The 14,137-nt window shown below is 38.9% G+C and overlaps 1 protein-coding gene across 2 annotated transcripts in view; it reads left to right on the top strand.

The window, feature by feature from the left end:
• Positions 1–14,137, top strand: part of jade2 (jade family PHD finger 2) — a 235,921-nt gene that overhangs the window by 202,830 nt on the left and 18,954 nt on the right. The gene's annotated exons all lie outside the window — the stretch shown is intronic.

Raw genomic sequence — 14,137 nt, 5'->3', positions numbered from 1 at the left:
AACGACCAAAGGGTTAAAGGGGATGTTTGGTTTTGTCCAGCAAGGCAACAATCAGTTTCCAACACGTGTTTTGACGTGAGGAATCTTCAGCTGAGATGAGGTCTCTTTGACAAAAGACGAGCACCGCACTGTGATTTTATCATCTCAGGGGTGTGGTCTCGCAGGTATCAGAGTCTGTGTTCTGAACCGTGTTGCATGCTGGGAGCTGTAGTCCGACAGGTTATTTTATGACACAACATATGTAAGTAAAAGAAAACGTAGGACATAAATCCTCAATAAAACATGTGCTATAATTCTATAAAAGAAATCCGAATCATGACAGAAAATGCAACAGAAAAGGAAAATTGTTCATTGCTTTAATACATACAATTCAATCTTCAGAGTAAAATTAGATTAGGAGGATATGGATTAATACAGTAAGTGGTATAAAGTATAAAATTTAGAATTTAAATAACTGGGATTTATTTTAACCCATGTTAAAGGAAGTCTAGTGACTTATAAGGAAGTTGTGAAGGAAACTGCACTACAGCTCCAGTCCAGAGGGTGGCAGTAATTAGAACCCAAAGGCCTCACCAGCTTTCTCCGCCCCTACCTCAGTTTAAATTCTGTCGCTAAATGGAGCCCGAACTTTTGTTATGTGGTTTTGTTTTTTTTTTGCCCTTTATTTAATCCTCGAGGATTTCCAGCAGTACCAGAGGTATGTTTTAAAGATGAGCAAATTATTAATTTCTAAAAGTCCTTTCCTGCTCTCCAATAAAACATTAAAGGTAGATAAAACTCCCGTTATGAAGCTGAACTCAGCCTAATCTCAGCCAAGCCTTTTTCCTCAGTAACAAATGAACACTAGAACGAACCAAATGTTAACTATTAACTATCATCTGATTGAATTATATCTGTGTTTAACCTCCATTCACTTTTACAATTAAGCAATATCGTAATAAACCGAGCAGATATTTTAGGTTTACACAGCTACATTCTCACCTAAAAACATGATAAATATTTACTTTGTGTCACAGAAAGTGTAACATATCAAACTTTAATCACAGCTTTGGCCACTCTCCATCGCCATTGCCACTTCTGTTTAAACAATCTGCTTCAGCCCAGGGTTATCTGAAAGTCCACCCCCCTGACCAGGACCTGTTATCCAGGAAAGTGTGGACCAGAGAAACTAAAATCGCTTTGGTAAATCGTATTGAAAACACACAGAGGGCTTTCAAAGTCCTGGGTAATTGCTGGAAGTCCCTGAGATGGAAAAGGTGCTATTAGAGTAGAGCTCATAATGTTTTTGAAAAAGCTTTAATTACATTTTCAGAGAAAAAACATGTCCCCAGTTGGTTCATCTTCCTTTACAGGAAGAGGAAAATTAATATTTGGCCTGATTTATGTTTAAACATCAGCAGTTCTCCATGCAGGAGCGTGAAGATAGTCTTAGTAAAAACTAATTACACCCACTTTCACCTCTGGAGTTTCACCTATGGGAAATAATAAAATTATCTGATCTTTGCTAGGTTCCAATATTATTTAAGTTTAACTTCACAGTTTAAAGAGTAACACTGCCAAGCAAAGACCTTAAGAGGAGCAAAACTATTCAATGTTCAACAGTGGGAAAGATTTAAGAAAGTTGGCAAAATGCATGATGTTCAGTCAGGGCAAAAAATAAATAAAAACACAAGAACCTCAAATTCCACTGGCCTAGAAAAAGGTTAAACTACTGAGGTTTCTTTGAAAGGGATTTAAAGCAGACGCAGTGACGTGCGTTGAGGTTCATGACTGGACTCTTATATGAACCTAAATAAGAAGCTCATGTTTAAATTTTGACCTTAATTTAAACATTTAGTTGTTTTAAAAGAACATAACATAAAAGTATATAGCGTTTCACATTTTAAAAGTTTTAAGCCCCCCCCTGAACATGAGAAAATCCTCGTTATATTCCCTAGTTACTGGAGGAAAATAGGGAGTACCAATATGGCGGCTGGTGGCTTCAAAGTGACTCGTTCTAACATCTGGCTATTAGCACTTCAGTGTATAATATAGCTCAGTGTAACAAACCCAAAGGAGTTTATTGATAGACTTGTCAGTGCAATACCCGCACCTTTTGCGACACTGCGACGTAGATCTGTTACCAATTATCTATCAGTGCGACACGGTACTTTCTTGCCTCAGCCGGTGCATTTTTACTGCACGTTTATGGCCGATCAGAAAGACTAAACATGTCACACACATTCATTAAATATAATAGACTATGGCACACATATATATGTGTGATACTTGTATAATCAAACATGTATATTGGCAATATAAAGAGTGACAGCAACGGTCATCTGTCTACTGCTTGCACCAGTCAGTGTGTCTGTTTGAATACATGAGAGAAAGGGCATTTGATTTTCTGCCTTTCAAGGTGTAAATTCAGCAATTTCAACCATAAAAATGTCGAAATCACACACAAAACAAATTTAAAGCTTAGTCAAGTGGAAAATGTGATTTTCTCTTGTTACTGTATTTTTCAGGCTATAAATCGCCTTTGAATGTAAGTTGCATCAGTCAAGAAATGTGTCATAATAAGGAAAAAAACATATATAAGTCGCACCGGACTATAAGTTCCATTTATTTAGAAATGAATTTTTAAAAAAATGCAACTTAACTATTATTAGCTCGACAGCAGTGACATGGTCCTGTCGCGTTCTGGGCTCCTCCTTCGAGCTGCACCACGCAACGCTCTGCTGCATGAAGGCAGACTGGAGCAGCAAAACATTAGGTTCAGTCTTTGTTGTCAAGAATTAATTGAAACATTAACTTATAAAGTGGTACAGGAGCAGCATTTAGTTTTCACAAGCTTAGAGCGCCCTCCTGCAGCCATAGAGGGTTTACTACTTGGTTCATGTTGGTCAATATGAATTACCATTTAAAATGGTGTGTAAGTCGCACATGACTACAAGTCGCAGGATCAGCCAAACCATGAAAAAAGTGCGACTTATAGTCCGAAAATTACGGTATTACTATTTTAGTTGTCATGATGACAGGTGAGGCACTGCCACATCTGCCTCCCCTGATTCCACGTCACCGAGTAGAAACCAGAGGCTACATTATCTTATCTCATCATATGGAAAGCCCCAAAATTGAAAGAGGGTGTACTTTCTTTTCATCACCTCCATAGTTCCAACTGGAATTTGTATTTTTTTTTTTAATAACGTAAAGTAAACCAAGTGAATTTGAGGCTTGTGAAAAGCCTCGATGAAGTCACTGAGACGGACAAGATCCTGAACGACTGAAAAGATTTGCACAGATGTCGGCTGAATGAAGCCAGACTGAACGCCTTTTGAACGAGCTCATTAAAAGACAGGATTAAGTTGAATAACATTCATAATTTTATCTTTTTTTTTTCCACACTAGCTGCCAGAATTGCCAGCTGTTGTTGCTGCTGAATGATGGTTGTTATGTAGATGATGCGGAGCCCCTTTATCCGAAAGAGTCGTGACCTGCCACTGATGTGGGGGTGACTGTGAAAGCTTGTCGTCATGGCAATACCAAATGGTAACGATAGCGAACTTTTGTCAGCCCGTTCCCGAGTCTGTGTGGAGGTGAGGGTTAAATCCGCAGTGCTCTTCATCCTCCAGGAAGTAGACACACATCTGCACGCTCAATTAAATCAAATACAAACACTTTCACTCTCTCTCCCTTTGTGTTTCTCAGGAGCTCACTCCCAAAGGCACGCGCGTGCGCGCACCCTCTCTTGCAGAACTGCTGACTCGGCAGATTGCTGCCATCAGGTAGCAGGAGCTGTGCTGCTGGCACTAAGCAGCCATATCTGTTCACACTGCCACAGGAGTTAGATTAGAGCCTATAGTTGGTGTGTGTGCTTGTTGTGATAAAGAGCAGCAGAGAGTGAAGAATGAGGTTGTCTGCTAGAGTGATTTGTGTAACTCGCCATCTTTCCCTCTATTCATTTCACTCCATCCTCTAATTATTTTTCTCCTCCATCTGTTGCTGTGATTTTCTCTAATTTGCCATGCCCTCCAAGTCTTTTCCTCTTTTTTTTACCATTTAATTTTGGTTGTGCGTTCCGACGGCTCTCTGGTTGGCTTTGCTTCACACTGAAATGAGAGTAAAACCATAACTACAGAAGTATGTTGGTTCTGCAATAAAATACAGTTTCTTTCACTCAGAGCAGAGTAGGAATCTTAAGGAAGGTAGCCAGACTGACAGAAAAATCAAACTCCCACAGCAGAAGGTCCACTTTCTAGGAAACAAAACAGCACAACAAAAACTGAATCCATGGTTCTCAAAGGGAAAAAAAAGATGGACCTCCTCTTTTTTTAGGGGTTAAAGGATCTTGGTTTGTTGGAGTAGGATGGACAGACCGAAGGTTTGGAGCCTTCTGGAGTATTGCAGGTGCTGGGCACGAAAAAATAAAGCTCTTGATATACTGTTCTGTTCTGTTGTTGTTGTTCCGACCCTTACTAGATGCAGATCATGCCAAAAAAAAAATGTATATAGAGGTTCCTTTATGCATCAAAATAAATGAGTTATAGTGGTCCAGAGTTTTCTGGACATTTCCCCATTAGGAGGAGAATACAGACCAGAACCAGAGCTCAGACAGGACTCAGTTGTCTCTAAAACAATGGCTGGATGGATGGTGTTTAAAGCAGTTTTTGTGATGGACTGTCAAAATGTAGATGACAGCAATTCTCCTAATACTTGTTGAGAACAAGTATTCTTGTTTTTCTTCTGCTGGTTGTAGTTTGACCTTTGATTTGCAGTATTTTTTGCACCATCTTATGAATGAAAGCATCACTGCCACAGACTTTTTTTTTTGGCACAGACAAGAGTCTGAACTCCACATGGTCTCAAGTAAAAGGACACGGAGGACTCTTGTGGTACATACGATAAAACATACAACAGACAAGCTTCCTGTGAGATATGAATCTGATTTTAAATTCTGATTATCTCAGGTTGACGTAAACTAACATGACCAGTATGCAACTTCACATCTTAACCAATCAAGAAACAGTGTCATTTTGTTATTTATGACTTTTATAAACAGTAAAAGTAAAAGAAAATGCACCGTTTGCAATTTAAAAATTAAGTTAACCCTAACCCAATGTTAAACCACAGATCCCACCCACTTCAGCCTAAACATGGGAATTATTGATTTAAACCTTTTAACACGAAGCCTAATATTATTACATTTAACATACAATAGGCCTTTGCTCCAATATCTAAAGCTAAATATATCCCAATGCACCATAATGATTTGAACATTTTTCACATTGTTTAAGTCAGTTTGACATTTATTCACTGCACCACAGTAGCTACACCTTAAAATCGGTTTTCAACAAATATGCCGAGTTCATCCACCCTTCCCATGGTTCTGCCCCTTATCTCCCTGCAGGCTTGTTTCCATGTGGAAAACACTCACATCTCTCCTCTCACCTGCCTAAATCAGAACCACTAACCTTTTGTCCTCCTGCCTGTCTCTCATGGTGCCTCATCCATCATCCACCCTCTGTCAGGCAGCCTCCATGTTTGTCATGTTGGGGTTTGCATGAGTCATGCTCTGTAAATGCTTAGCATGTCACTATCAGGACCAACAGGCGGCCACTCAAAATTCCTGCAGCTCTCTCTTAAAGAGAAAGAAACTGGAAAATAATAATATAAAAACTGGATTTTTCCCCCCCCAAGTGTTCAATAGTTTTCCATCAGGTATGAGTTGGGTTGAGCTGTGATGACAGTCAGTGGTATAAATTGTTTTTGAAAAGCTTTAAGGTTAAGCACCAGTCATCTGGTACAGGACCAACATGGCAAAATGCAAATAAAACAGACATACTGGTATATTTTGTCCATTTCTCACACCTCTTTAGTCTTTTTTTTTAACCACTGGACTCTGATATTCCAAAAGAGAAGAAAGTCATAAACACCTTTTTACCGTCATTTTTAATACAGCCGTGAAAAGAAAAGGGAACCAGAACCAGAGAGAGGCACCAAACCCGCTGATGGTGTTATTAATATGACTCTTTAGTGCTTGAACTAAAGACACGTCGGATCCAGTTTTCCATTATAAAGGTTTTTCTTGATCAAAAAGATGAGCTCATGGATCCTCCACTTTGATTTGATTGATCCACATCTGGTTGTACATTATTGGTCTGGGTTGTCTTGTGTTCAATGATAACAGTTACCACCAACATGTACACAGGAATCTGAAAAATAAGCAAGAAAAACATGCAATTTTAAAGATCATAACATTTATTTAAAGACACATGTTGAAATATCTTCTTTGAATCTTTATGACTTGGGTCAAACATTTTGGGTTTCCTTCTCTAAGCTTCTGATATAACTTTTTGACCCGTTCATTTCAACAGAGCGGCTGTAAAAGAGTCCATTTTTTTAAATCACTTTGTAACGACTTTTGCCAAAACAACCACAGCCCTCTGCATGATCAAAAGTTTCCGCTACGCACATGTAGGAAAATTCATAACTACATTAAGAGTCCACTGTGTAGAAAATGGCGAACGAACAAGAGCTCCTTCTGGCGGAGGGTCGTAAATATAGACATCTTTATGATTTGGCCCAAAAAGATCACCATGAAGAACAAATTAACAATTCCTGGAGATAAATTGCTGTAATTCTCAGAACAAAGGAAGAGGCTTTAAAATGTTGGAAACAACTGTTTTCTACTTCTTCGTGTAGTGAGGTGTAGTACCTTTTGGCGTAGGAGTACAACGCTGCCCTCTAGGGTATAGGAGAATAGTACTACTTCGGAGGAACAGACGACATTGTGTCCGCACGTCTAATTTACGTGCAGAATGTATGTGTGTGAAGCATAAACCAGCCTTAGCTACACTGTATTACCAGCCTCCGCCAGCGTCGTCACAAGGTCTTTTGGACACAGAACCAGCCTCCTTCCTGAACGGAGTGAGGACTGGACAGTCCAATGGTGTTTAGACTTGCCTATGATTAAACAAATGAACGCCGCCTCTCCTATGACTAACCATAATGAGCTCAATAATTCATTTATGGATATCTTGGGTGATTTCATCTTAATTTTCCATTGATGTCAGAATACGGTATGTTTGAGGTCTTCCTTAAAATACATCCACAGATGTATCCATTGAACTCAAATGTTGTTAATTAACCCATCAGAAGCTTGTAATGGTGTAACGATGTTGGTGCATGTAGACTGGTTACTAAGGAAGTAAAAAATATTCTCATTATGTTTGGTCTGATTTTATGCCAGACAGCAAGAATACACAACTATAACTTAATATTGAAATTCTTGCATATTTCTCACACATCTTTAAAATACTGTGATTATATAGAAAACACATTTGGATCCAATACCCACGCTTAAAAATGAAAGGGGCTCCATCTCCTATTGAGTTTGGAAACATAGCTGCTCTTAGAAAACTACAGCAGGTTTTTTTTTGTCCAAATATGTTGGTGTTGAATTTGTGCAGACATAGACTCGTGGTGTTCTTGTTATTCAGAAAGTGAACCACATTTATATTCAAGCTCAGAGCCACGGCTGACAAGCTGACAGCGGTTAGTATTGGCCTCTCTGATCCGGTTTCAGCAAGTGTAAGTGTATGAGTTTCTTTTTAAAAAAACAGAAAAAAAAAAAGAGGAAGAGGAGGATGGCGAGGGACAGAAAGGTAATGAGGAAGAAAGGCGATGTGGTGGAAGAGAAGGAGACTGTAGAGGTGATGAGGAGGAAAAAGTAATAAAAGTTCAGGTGGAAAAGAAAAACAACTTTCAATGCACTAATGAGCTCAGGTACGAAATGGGACACAACGGCTTCACACACTGCAGTTCGCCGCACCTCGAAAGAGGGAAAATTAATCACACACTTCAAAAAGATAAATCCCCTGGTGCTGTTTCTACTTCTAAACAAGAGAGGGAAGGATGATGCTGCGGAGATGGAGCCAAAGGACAGTGCAATGACTGGAGACAAAAGAGAAACACAAAAAAAAAGCACAGATCTGTGTGGAGGGGGGGAGTTGGGCACATGCTGGAGGCGTTTAGTGCTGATGCTTGGATTTGAGCAGAGATTACAACCTGCAGGGGGAACATTTCCACACATTGAAGCAGCGCCTTCTGGTGCCCTTGAAAACCCGAAAATTAGTTCTCCTCCTTTTCTAAGCATTATAAAAAGAACAAGATCAGATTAGGAAGCATGAAGAAAAATGGTCCCTGGGAGATCAGAAGATAAGGTCGTGCTCTTTTTACCTAAAAAATAAAAAGGACATTGCAATTTTGAAGAAGCTGTGTAAAAAAAACAGCCGTGTTCCCTCTGGGAGATCCCTCAGAGATTCCCTGGAGTTAATGAGCTCTGCAGTTTCAGCAAAAAAAACACAAAATAAGATGGAGAACTGGGAGATGGCTTTGATAGACGTACCTGTTGTCATTCCCAGTCGTTTTTATTGCAACCTGCAACCTTCACTCAAGTTCAGTGTGTCCTTGAAGCCACAGAGGGATTTGCTGCCTCTTGTATGTGACAACTACTCCTTACCGTCTGTCTGGGTGGAAAACATGTCTAAGAAGATAAATCAAGTAGAAAAGCAAAAACAGGATCCAAGGAGGAGATACTGAAAACAGGATGTCTCTTTCAGAACCTGAGTCGTTAAGGAAACAGGAAAAAAGCAAGTAGATTTCTAATGCGAAGTAATAAAGTTACCAATTTATCAGTATTAACATTACTATGCTCTACACTTTTAAAGGTTTTTAGATTTTTAAGGTAATGTGTAAAATGTGCTTTACACCAGTAGTCCCCAACCTTTTTTTCACCATGGATTGACCTTTAAGGTGTGGTGAATAAAAACGAAATAAAAAGATACGACCGGCATAAAACCAATCAGTGGGAGCCCTGAGCTTGTTTCTCTGCAATAAGACGGTCCCATCTAGGGGTAATGGCAGACGATTATGTCCGCAGTGTGTTGCTTATATCCAGTCTACTTGTTAATTGAAATTTTTCTTATTGCAACAATCCTTACGGACATTTTAAAGCTGCCATCATCGAGCAGCCTCTCCTAGAAGTTCACAGCTAACATCTTTAACTATGAACAGCTTCTTAGCTTTAGCGAAGCAGTTAGCCACCAAGAATGATGCCATTAGTGCATTTGTTGATGTAATGGACAGAATCCGGCTAGTTTTCAAAATAAAACATGATTCAGATATTAAATAAGAGAAATATTGTAGTAAAGTTATTCTTTCTGAGCTGTCCTATACCAAATGACTGAAGGCCGGTACCAGTGCTTTACATAAGACTTAAAATATAAAAGGTTGTTTGTATATGTATAAAAAAAACATTACTTCTGAACTACTGTCATGTTGTGATGTTTCAAGAAAGAAGGCTGCCACAGAGATTATTCAATCCCACCCACCAATTTAAATCTATCAATAAACATATTTATATTGTGTATGTATCATTTTAGAAATAAAATAGTTTATTTCTATACAGTGTTTCCATGACTTTGACAGGCAGCAGAGATATTTAATCAATGCAATAAAAAGAAAACCCAAATCCTGCAGTGTGTGACTTCGTTTTTGACTGAATTTCTAATTCCAAAAGAAGCCTAACAATAATAAATGTTAGTTATCAAAAACTAGAGGTCGGCCGAAACATCGGCCGACCTCTAGTTTTTGATTGTGTTTTTTCCCCTGTATCAGCATCAGCCGATCCAGCAGCCATACTTTAAGATCACAAAGTGCATGCATTGCCGCTCCCTCCCTGGCAGAGAGCGACTGGTAATGCTGTAAGACTTAGTGCCATCTAAGTTCATCTTTCTAAGTAGTTTTAACAAGGTGTATCTGGCCTTTGAAAGTCTCTCTATCTGTTATCATTGTGTCCTTTTTATCATGTAAATGAAGAAATATTGGCTTCTAGAATTGACCCCAAATAAATCACAAAGGCATATCGGGTATCGGTTAGACTGATGTCAAAATAATCTGTATCAGCATAGGCCTTAAAAACCTGTATCAGTCGATCTCTATCAAAAAGGGCTAGAAAAGAAGTTGAAGACGACCAACTGAACCGTAATCTTCATCACGTTAAGGAGTCGTCAAATAACCTTTTAAGCAAAAGAAATGTAACCTTGAAGTAAATGATCAGTTTTAAAAATTTTATCGGTATCAGGAAAGAAGGCTCCATGGGAGCAGTTCAAGACTCAGTTCGCTTTATAGCAAAACTAAAAACTAAAGGAGTCTGGCTGGCCAGGTTACTGAATTAATGGCTTTTACTAAATTAGCCTCTGTTAACAAGAATACATTTGCATTCATCTTTACTGCTGAGAAAAAAACTGTCACTTCATACATTTTACTTTTTTGCCCCTGCGCTGTTCATGTTCACGTTACCTTTTCATGTCTTTTTTCTTCCTTTTCCACAACGGTCTTATACAAACATGAATGTTTGGCAACTGAAGTGAAAACCTCTAATGCAAGTAGACACAAACTCCCATCTTTGATGTAAAGTAGCCTATTGTGTTAAATGTAAAGTGTTGTACTCCCACCGAACTTTAGTTTCACACTCGTTTTCTCCCTTTCAAACATTTACACAGAGGGGTCGTCTCAGTGTGAAATCTCTGTGGTCTCAGCTCCATTCATGTGAGTCCAGCTTCTCCATGCTGAAGTAAACAGGAGTTCTGCCTTCAGCTGGATACCACTGCCACACACGCAGAGCACAAGCATTTACTGTATTAAATAAGAAGCAATTACACTGTACAGTGTGTCACACAGCTGCCCCACTCCTGTCCTTTTCATCTGAAATGATCAAGGATTCTCACTCTAGTCTTGCTTGTGGAGATTGGTAAAATATATCCACCTTTTATTTTAGAGATGCAGTAATCAAGTATCAAGTAATCAGATTTATAGGGTTTAGTTTATTATTATACCAAGGAGACCAAACTGAACCTTAGCTAAGACTGGCGATGTGTGGCAGTGTTTCCTTCGACATTTTAAAGACTTTGGTCTCTGTTATCCATTAAATATTTCTTTCCTGCTAAATTAGTCGAGAGGCAAGTGAGCTCCTTGTCACTGATGAGTCCTCTGTGAAAGAAACGTCATCTTCCTCCAGCCTTTAAAGGAGCAATAAGCGATATTTCACCACTAGGTGGTGCTTGAGCACTGTTTGTAGACCAAAACAAGATGTGCAACAAGCTACGCCTCTTGCTCCAAGCAGCCACCCAGCCCCTCCATCCCTTCTCATGTGTCACCCTCTATGCGCATATTTGTAAAGTACAAAAACACAGTAAAACAGCCTCACCTTTCAGGAGGAACATTTCAAGTGAAGAAGTAACTCATTACTTTATAGTGCGGTTAGCAAGAGAACATTTTGATCTGCTGAGGCGCCCTCCACCATGTTGCTCTAATGGTGGTATTTTAGGGCAGGGAGGGGCCAAGCCTTGAGTGGCAGCTGTTCACATGCACGTACATGTACACGGACGGTCAGGCCCGGCTATGTAAACAAGAGACTGGAGAAAAACACAGGGAGCTGCGGTAGGAAGTTATACCATAGTCCTTCTCAAATATTACCTTTAGTTCTTTAATATTATCATAAATTTTAGTGCTGTCTATCTAAAATATTGAAATTTTGCTTATTGCTCCTTTAAGAAGAACTTGCAATATCACATAATCAGAACTTGGTCACCACTTCACGTTGCAGCCTGTTGACGAAGATCCATGCTCAGAGCGTGCTTTGATGTATTGCAGCTCCCGGACATGTTCCAAGCTAATTTTCATTAGTTTGTGCTTGATGTATTCAGCCTGTGTGTGGGTCTCATTGTAAAGACGGATTAGCTTGAGGTGCTACTATATTTAGATAAGCATCAATCTTCTGTGTTTACAGAGTTGTTGTCGATGTTGATCTATATATTGTTTTACTCTAATATATATTCAGCTCTTGTGTTTGAGACAAAAACTCTCTCTGATTTGGTCCCAATCTGTCTTCCTCCACCCCACATAATGTGGCCATGTTGTTGGGCGTTAATTATTATGCTAATGAGTACCATGACCATTTGCTTTTTTTATTTTAGGTTTCTGTTGGACAGTAGATTAAAATAAGCAGGAAGTGCTGAATGTTTATTACTAATGGGGTCTCCTGAGTCATCTCATCCACGCCAACTGTTCAATCTAAAGCACATTGTTCATTTTAAATGTCATACTTTTCTAGATTGTTTTTCTACAGTTTATAAAACATTGTCAATTTTTGAGGGTAAAACATAGTTTTAACGTTTTGAAAAGTTGGTTCTTGATTGTGGTTTCCATAAACCATGAAACACAACAGCTATGTTTACATGCACAAAATATCACAATCTGATTGAAATGTATTTGGATCAAAAATCCAATTTATAAGGGCACACAATCAATTAATCTGATCATAATGTGTGTTTATATGCACCTGTCTTTATTCAGAATAGAACCACTCTCATGTGCGCAGTTATCAAATTGCCCTAAAAAAAAACCCACAGAAGAAGAAAAACTTCTGTCGTTGCTGAACAACAAAAAATAGTAAACAATTCTTTTGTCTTCCGAGCACCCAGGCTGGACAGCACCAGGTTCTAATTACAGTTGAAACATTACAGCATAAATAGTTATTTTGAGCTCTTTTAATGTTTCAAACAGATTATATCGGGACGGGAGCCCCGACAGTTTTGCTTCCTGACGTATTTCTGCCACTCAACAAAGCCGAAATAAGTCACGTTTGTCGGGCGCACTCGGGTGAGTTTGCCACATTCGGAATAGTTATCAACCGCCCCTCTCATTTCGAATACAGTTTCTTTCGTATTGAGCTTAATCTTAATATTCCGATATTCCGATTGACGTGTTTACATGATGCAATTTTATTCCGATCGGCCCTTTATTCTGATTACTTTTATACATGTAAACGTAGCTACTGTTGAAATTGACTTCTGATGATCAGTGTGACGTTTTCCTAACAACTGCACTCACTCAGATCAGTTTTATTTCATACTCTATAGCTGTTGGACCTGTGAAAGAAGGATTAGATGTAGATTCTCGAAAGCCTAGTTTGCAAACTTTATTATTTAGTTTGTAAAAAAAATCCAAAAGAATTTGAGTTTTAGAGCCCTGTTTAGCATTTAAACCAGAACCAGTTTCAGGACTAGCAGTTTGGTTTAACCTCAGTTTGAAGTTAGTCCAAAAAAGTAGTAAAATTACCTCTTTTTTTTATTAATGAGTATACATTAAAGCTGTTGGTCTTGAACCAAATACATAGGCGTTAAATGCCAAAACAAAAGTGTGAGGCGGTAAATATAAAACATGTACTTTTAAATATAAATCAGTATGAAATCCACTGTATATAGCAACGATTATTTTCTAATACCTTTCTAGTCTGCTCACACTGAAACCTCAACTCTGCAGCGCAGACCTCCAGCATCGTCACAAGCAAACACACACGTATTCACCGTGGCAGGAGACTTGGTGGGCTACGCAGGCAGGACTCCTGTTTGTGTAAACAGCGGGAGCGTGTTACAACAAGACGTCTCGACAATAATGGCCTTCAGTTTTAGAGAACGAGGTGGAGAGAGAAATCATGGCTGTGCTCTGGAAGGGAGGCTCACCGGAGTGTGACGGCATGTTTCCGCATTGTTTCCTTTCATGCCGTGGCTGCAAACATCTCCTTGTGGAGCGCATGTGTTTGTGGTTATCCGTCACATGTAGAGCTCAGCAATAGTCTGTTATTCCTCCTTCAGTTTTACAACTAATGCGTGGTTTTAATAGAGCTGTAAAAAAAAAAACGTTTTTGATGATTGAAAGAAAATGAAATCTATTCCTTTTTCATGTGAAGAAATATAGTTTTTTTTTCCGAACAAATGAACTTTACAGTTGGCACTCTGCTGCACAGAACAAACATGAATAACTTGTCACATAGCAGGGAACTTGTTACGCGCATTTCTCACCATTTTATGATGTTTTACAGTCAGAGCAATTATCAGGCAAAGTGAAAATGATCGTTTGTATCAGCCTTAATTGAAACTGAGCTCAGCCGCGCACTAACACAAAGCAAATATCGATTCTATTCATTTTTTCAATGTGGATGAATAAGAAAGGTCATTTCAGTTTTGTTTTATTTGGTAACTTATTAAAATGTGCATCAATTTGGTGCTTTTTGCAACACTCTAGTGATCCA

This window comes from Fundulus heteroclitus, chromosome 11 (assembly GCF_011125445.2).
Source record: "Fundulus heteroclitus isolate FHET01 chromosome 11, MU-UCD_Fhet_4.1, whole genome shotgun sequence".
NCBI classification, from domain to species: Eukaryota; Metazoa; Chordata; class Actinopteri; order Cyprinodontiformes; family Fundulidae; genus Fundulus; species Fundulus heteroclitus.
This window is presented reverse-complemented; position numbering and strand designations above follow the sequence as displayed.